Source organism: Pituophis catenifer, unplaced genomic scaffold (assembly GCF_029215685.1).
Source record: "Pituophis catenifer annectens isolate HBS135680 unplaced genomic scaffold, rPitCat1.0.hap2 SCAF_7, whole genome shotgun sequence".
Lineage (NCBI taxonomy): Eukaryota > Metazoa > Chordata > Lepidosauria > Squamata > Colubridae > Pituophis > Pituophis catenifer.
In genome coordinates this window covers 61,644,101-61,651,651 of record NW_027256887.1, presented here as the reverse complement: position 1 = coordinate 61,651,651, position 7,551 = coordinate 61,644,101, and positions in this window count along the sequence as shown.

Genomic DNA, 7,551 nt, shown 5'->3' with positions numbered 1-7,551 from the left:
TGGGTTAGTCTAGGGTGGCAAAAAAAAAAACAGGAGTCATCTGATAGCACCTTTTTTCAACTAACAAATTTTATTAAAGGTATAAGTTTTCATCTGATACGTAGATCAATCTGTTTTTTCTTCAATCCCCCACAATCCGCCTGATACCAGTTTAAATCTTATATCAATCTAGAAACTATGTATGAAGAAAGCTGCAGCTGATGAATTCTTCTGCTTTTTCATAAAATCTGGCAATTGGGAAGATGCTGCCAGACTCCTTCTTGTTATAAGTTATGTTTCCTGGGGCTACTGGAAATTGAAGTTTGAAAAAACAGGAGGAGGAGAAAAAAAAAGCACTAAGGATATATATATATTGCATATTAAGTTAAGCAAACTTTTCTTAAAAGAAGAAACTGCTCACCTAGGCTAGATAGGTCCAGATCAAAAATTTCCCAAGCTGTTATTTGCCTCCAACCCAAAAATGTACTTGCAACTAAGTTTGGAGTTCCACGTAAGTAGATGCCATACTCATTGAGTTGTTGGCCACATCGTTCATTCCAGACTGCTCCTCACAAGTCCATTATGGTCCCTAATCAAAAAATAAATTTTATCACAGATATGATCATTTAAAGCCACAACATTCATTCCAGACCACTCCCTGCAAGTTCATTATGGTCCCTTATAAAAAAATAAATTTTGTCACAGACATGTTTGATCAAGTCTTGCCTTTTTATGTTTCCATCCTAGCTAAGACCTTTTTTTCCCCTCATGATCAAGAGGCCTCTTTCAACTCACTGATAGGGTCTATCATTTTCCACTGCTATAGACTCAACCCGTGGTTAAAGGGGAAAATGGTTGAATATGAATGCAGAAATGAGGGAAGTGTGAAAAGTAGCACCTACTTCTTGCACAGGCCTGGTTTCCCCCAAACTTTATCCAAAATAGGAGGGTTCTATGGCAACAAGGTCACCTGGGAAAATCATCTTTCAGCACTTCACATACACTTCTTTGTAAAAAGAGACAAATTTGCAAAGCAGGAGCAGAGCCAATGTGGTTTGTCACAACATGTTCAGAACAGGAGGGTCCCTTTCCTACTACATTTCTAATGCAATTTTTCTTACAAAGGCTCCTAATACCAACGAGAGTGTCCGATGTTCCCTTTTTGGTCTTATAATCTTTTCTAATTGTTATCTCCCTATAGGTGTCTTTTAGACAACTTTTTAATGTAGATTCTAAACTATATGCATGTGAATACAGATAGTATATTCAAAATCCTGTTTCATTGTCAGTAAACGCCATCCCAAGAAAAGATGGATTCCGAAATATTGTAAATTGTGCAACAAAATTGAGAGATTATTATACAGGTGTGTAACTCTACATTTCAGATCTATTTTGACTTTAACAGGATGTCCGTTAACACTACAACTCCTAAGATTCCCTGGGAAGAAGAGAGACATAAACAAAAACAAGTATGGGCAAAGGGGAATAATTTGTAAAATTAATACATAATGCAGCATCAATTTTTTCTTGTTCAGCTATATGCCAGGAGCGTGGTAACTTGTATAACGGTGTAATAGTGTACTGCCTTAGAATAGGGGAGACTCCAGGACAAATCCCTACTCATATACAGAATTCATTAGGTAGCTAATCTCCATCTCTCATAATGAAGATATCCTGCACCTTAAGTTCTCAGAAGTATAGAGGAGATAGCATCTTTTTTCTCCCATGAGCTATTTTAATCACTAGAGAAACAACATAAGTAGATACAGGAAGGGAAGGGATTTTCACACACCATCCTTGTATCTATTTCTTCTCTGGCTTATTGTTAGTTTAATGAGTTTCTGTGTTTAAGAGTCAAAAGAGAACTTCCTATTTTTCTCTCAATTCAAGATGTAACAATATTTTACTGTCCTATGTATTGCCTAATAAATTTAACTGCTTCAAATATAATGGATAACATTCATTAGTAGCTGGATGCAGCCCACACTCAAGGCAATTATAGTATGAACATTTAATTTTTTTAACAGGATGTTCTAAAATTGAATTATTCAGTATCAACCAATCAAATCATTATTATGGTGATATATCAGCATAAGCGATTCAGTATTGTTTTGTACTCTGGATATGCCCAGTTGCCCATCCTATAACAAGAGCTCCTGCTGAATTCCAATTTTTAGCAGAGTAAGAAGATAAGTGCAATTAATAATCTCCCACATCTTTCTGAAATATCACCTCTGATATTATAGAGCTGTACCAGACATGGTGGCAAGCACATTCACACATCTATCTTCCAACCTTCATTTTCCATTGGAGAGAAAGACTCAGCAGATGATGCATTGCAAATTGCATGAGCAATGCAGAGACTCAGTGGCATGAATTTGCTGTTTGTAGGAATAGTTTGCAAACCCAGAGCACTGAGGTTAATAAACATGCCTAAAGGCTCAATGAGTTGGGCTCAAAGACTCACACAACTTCTCACAAGAGAAAGTGGGTGCTAAACGGGTACTAAGAGATCCTTAGTGCTTTCTTGAGCTTGATTGTTTTCTTGCAGATATTTCATTACCCAAACTAGGTAATATCATCAGTGTCAGAATGATGTTACCTATTTTGGATAACAAAACTTCTGCAAGAAAACATGCTCAAACCAGCACCAAGGACCCCTCATTTCAGCAAGGACCTGAACTACAAATATTCTCCTTTATTGGTAAACAGGTCCTCCTGCTCACTGTGGAGTCTCTGACCACATACCAACTCTCTGCGTATGGCATCCTGCAATCTATATTTCTTCGTCTGCTCTCAGGTCTGTCAGTCTATCAGAGCAGACAACCATTTGTTTGAAACACAGGAGAGCCTAAAATGTCCAATTCTTTCAATCCCTTTCTTGCTCTAAGGTTCTTCAGATTTCTCATTTTACTTCTGTCTGTAAGATGGCAGGAAGCCTTTCCGTGATGAGTTTCTGCTATGCATCATTTTCCTGGCTTCTTGAAGATCATTGGGCTTTTGTCCCAGGTCAAATCTCTTGCTGCTGCTTCCCCACCTTCCATCTTCACTCCCTCTTTGGGCCCAGGGAGAATGGGTGTGAAAAATTCCTGGCCCAGCTTCAGAGAAGAAGCCTGTTCAGGCAACAGCAGTCAGGAGTACACGTTGGGGCTGCTCTGAATTCCACTTCCAAGAGGCAGAAATGGGAATAGAGCCAAAAGGGACTTGTCAGCTGGAGAGGGAAGCACCAGACCACCTCCCCTAATTTCTTCAATGTCCATGCAGAGGCCCAGAATTGCAGCAAATGATATTCAAGAAGAAGCCATGGGAAAGGCTGGGAAGAAAATATAGAACAATTTATTGTAGAGAGCAGGCAGGCGTTGAAGTACAAAGATGAGGAATGAAGGGAGAGAAATAGATACATGCCTAGGAGGGGGTCTTCAGTGCATCCAGATGGCAAAGACAGGTGTGAAATGAAGACATCACAGGCAACAAGGTTTGCATAAGATAAATGAATTCCTTATGTTCCATCCCTGGATATGTGTCAATTGGCAGATGATTAAAATTATAGAACTCAGTCTCAATAATATTTACCCGGTTCAGACTGATGCTGCCTATAATCCATGGTAACATCTTAGTCCCATTTCTTTACCTGAACTAGAAGCAGCAGCCAGCTAAGATGCCATTCTGAATATTTTTCTTATTCCTGTCAATAAAATAACTTAATTGGAGATGTAAGGAATAGATTCAGGGATTCCATGACAGAACTGGACAGAATTCAGACTCTATTGATCTGCTCCACAGTGCAAAAGCATTAAAAGCATTCTGAGTTGAAGAATTAGTTTAGTTATCCAAAGTACCAAAACTTTCCATATGAAAATCAATTAGTGGCTAACCTCTATTTTCTTCATTTCAGCATGATTTTTAGGGAGAAACATTATCCTGCTGATCTTCTAATAGCTACTGGCATGAATATGAGTTGCAGATCAGTAGAACACAGTGGCTTTTAATAGCAGGTCTTACCTTGGTCATCAATGCTGATGCAATCGGCCAGTATCCATCACTAAAATGCTGACAATTGCAATATAATATAGAAGGGCCAAAAAGTACATAGAAGAATGTTTTGAGATCAACACTCTAAAGCTCTACTGTAATATAACCATTAAAAGAATTGAGAACATAACACTGTCTATAATCCATTATTGTAGTTTAACTTTCCTGAACCTAATATCCCTGCTGTCTGGGGATAACTACAGTAGCAGTCCAACACATCTGAAGGTCATTAAAAGTTGGAGAAAGCTGATGGAGGTGGAAAGGTGTGGGTCAGAAAATTAGCTATACTATATTTATTCATTATTCTTGACCTCCAATTCCAGATGGTAACAAACCATTCAAACTTTACTCCCTTAGAGGGAAAAAAAAATCCCATGGCATTTCAAGTATTGTGTAATCAGGGGTCTCCAACCTCGGCAACTTTAAGCCTGGAGGACTTCAACTCCCAGAATTCCCCAGCCAGCAAAGCAAAACTGGCTGGAATCCTGGGAGTTGAAGTCCTCCAGGCTTAAAATTGCCAAGGTTGGAGACCCCTGTCTAACTGGCTTTTTCAGATGCTTATAGAAGTTTACATGTCTCTAAGTCATAGAAAAAATAAAACATAATTCAAAAAAGAAGAGAAACTGGAATCAGGTATTTCAACTATGAGGAAATAAACAACTTCTTGTACTATATTGAGTCTTGATTGTTGAGTTTCTTTGTTATCTTTTAGCTTGAAAGAATAAGGGAGGATAGTAAATGTCTTCTCCATCTATCTATATACAACTTCTCTCAGTGGAACTGAATACAGTGTAAACATCCCTCCCTCCTCTTCCCTTTAAAAAAATGGAAAAGACGATGGCATTGTTACATTTGAGAAATTCCCATTGTGGCTAGGAATCAATAAGAATGCCTTCCCTTTTCAAGAATTTTAGAAAGCAGTTTAGATTGTTAACTTATGGGACCAACTGGATGATAGTAGAATACATTCTTTGTCCTGTGAAAGTCCTTGATTCAGTCTCTGATTATCTTCAGTTAAAAATATTGGGTAACAGGAGATGGAAAAGGTCATTCTTTTCCCAGGACTTCCAGAGGTGCTGTCAATTAGAATAGGTAACGTTGGACTACATAAACAAATTAGGAGATGAGTTTACATGAACCTTTCTGCACACCCAGAGTATATGCAATTGATGATTAAACAATCCATGAGATCTAGGCTGAAATCCTTGTTCAAACATGATGCTCCACTGCAGCCTTGGGCAAGCAGATTATTTCAACAATTTTATAACAATTTTAAAGTTATAAGAAGAATATGGGAGAACTCCAACTATGCCACCCAGAACTTCTTTTGGGAAGGAAGATTGAAATGCAAGCAGGATAGAAGTCTCTGTTTAGGTAAAATAGGCAAGAGGCCAGGTAATAATTGTTAAGGAAAAAAAAAATCCCACCCAAGTGTTAAATGTTACATGGCGAAATAACAGGTAGTCCTCGACTTACGACCACAATTGAGCCCAACATTTAAGTTGCTAAGAGAGGCAGTTGTAAAGTAAATTTTGCCCCATTTTATGACCTTTCTTGCCACAGTTGTTAAGTGAATCACTGCAGCTGTTAAATTAGTAACGCGGTTAAGTAAATCTGGCTTCCCCGTTGACTTTGCTTGTCAGAAAGTCACCCAAAAAATGATCGCATGACTCTGGGACATTGCAACCATCATAAATATGATCCAGTTGCCAAGTATCTGAATTTCAATCAAGTGATTATAGGGATGCTGCAACAGTCATAAGTGTGAAAAACAGCCATAAGTCACTTTTTTCAGTGCTATTGTAACTTTGAACAGTCACTAAATGAACTGTTGTTAGGCGAGGACTACCTGTATACCTACATTACACCTATTCAGCCCTGGATGGCCTTCCACAATCTGCGAATTGTAGATGCATTAAACCACAATTGTTATCAGCTCCAGACAATATAGCCATTGTCCAATATAGCTATTGGGAAAAAGAACAAGGGGAGAAGTGAAGAAACAAAACCAAGTGCCAACAATTGATGCAATATAGGGAGCTGTATAATTTTTTTCAGTCTGAGCAATAATTTCTGCTTTTTTGTGAGGTTTCTGGGACTGTACTTTGAACCAGGTAAGGGAATAATAAAGACCAAGGGAAAGAAAATGAAATTCAATGTAGAGAAAAGTAAGATTTTATATTTAGGCAAGAAAACCAAATGCACAAGTATAGGCTTGGGTATGGCTAGTTTAACAAAGAGAAGGATTGGGGTGACATTGGATTAGAGAAATAATAAAAGAAAATTTTGATTTTTTGATTTCGACCCAAAAGCCTTTCTCCTGGGAATTTTGAAAACTGAATATGAAAAAAAGAAAAAGTATTTAATTATACATATTCTGACAGCCGCTAGAATTTCCTTTGCCCAGTATTGGAAAGAAAAACAAATACCACCTCAAGAACATATTATTGGAAAAATATTGGAGTGTGCCGAAATGAACAAATTGACTTCAGAAATTAATGACAGAGAAGATTCGGAATTTTATAGCGTGTGGGACATGTGGTACGAATGGATGGGGAAAAGAAATAAAGAAGGAAATAGAAATTAAATATTAACTAATTAACAAAATCTATATGAATAGTATTATATTTAGTCTTAGAGAGTTGAGCACTATTATCTTTAAGTGTTTTGAAATTAAATCTAGCTTTAAGAAACAATATCAAATAAAAGACAAGTAATAATGCATGTAGATGTATATATGTATATAATTGCACCAATGAACCAAAAATGTACCGATTGTATCACTATATGTTATAATAAAAATCATTTATTTTTTTTTAAAAAGGAAACTAGTCAGGGAGAGAAAAAACCTAGAACTAAAGAGAAATTTCCTGACATTAGAACAATTAATCAGTGGAATGACTTGCCTCCAGAAGTTGTGGGTGCTCCAACACTGGAGTTTTTTAAAGAAGAAATTGGACAACCACTTGTCTGAAATGGTATACTAAAGGATTTCCTGCTTGAGCAGGGATTTGGACTAGAAGACCTCCAAGGTCCCTTCCAATTCTGTTATTCTGTCAACTCTAAGAACGTTTTTTATTTAAATTTTAAATGCTAAATTGCTTAATTCTCATGTGTTTAATATTTGCCATTTATGGTTTAGTGCTATTTTTAGTAGGATGTGGGCTGCTCTCAAAGCTATAAGGATCCACCTGTGCTCTGGGACCTTAAATTGTGCACTTCTACTCTATTATCTCAAGAATCTCAAGAATATCATTTGATCTGAGCAGTTGGGCCTTCCTTTGATGTATATTCTTAGCATCTGAACCCCCAAACTAAGAAGAAACTGGAGTGAAATGTTCTTTCTGGGAAGAAACTGCAACTCTTCAATAACGAATGAATGATCCGGTCGTAGATTGGTCTTCTGCTGGAAGCCTTCCTTTCAGCAGCTTTGAATTCATGGAATGTGTTATTTCATAGCACTTCCAGAAAACCCCCTTCCATCACAAAAACTTAAGTAGGCTGTATCTTGACAGTATTTTGAGGGAAGTTAAGCTTTCA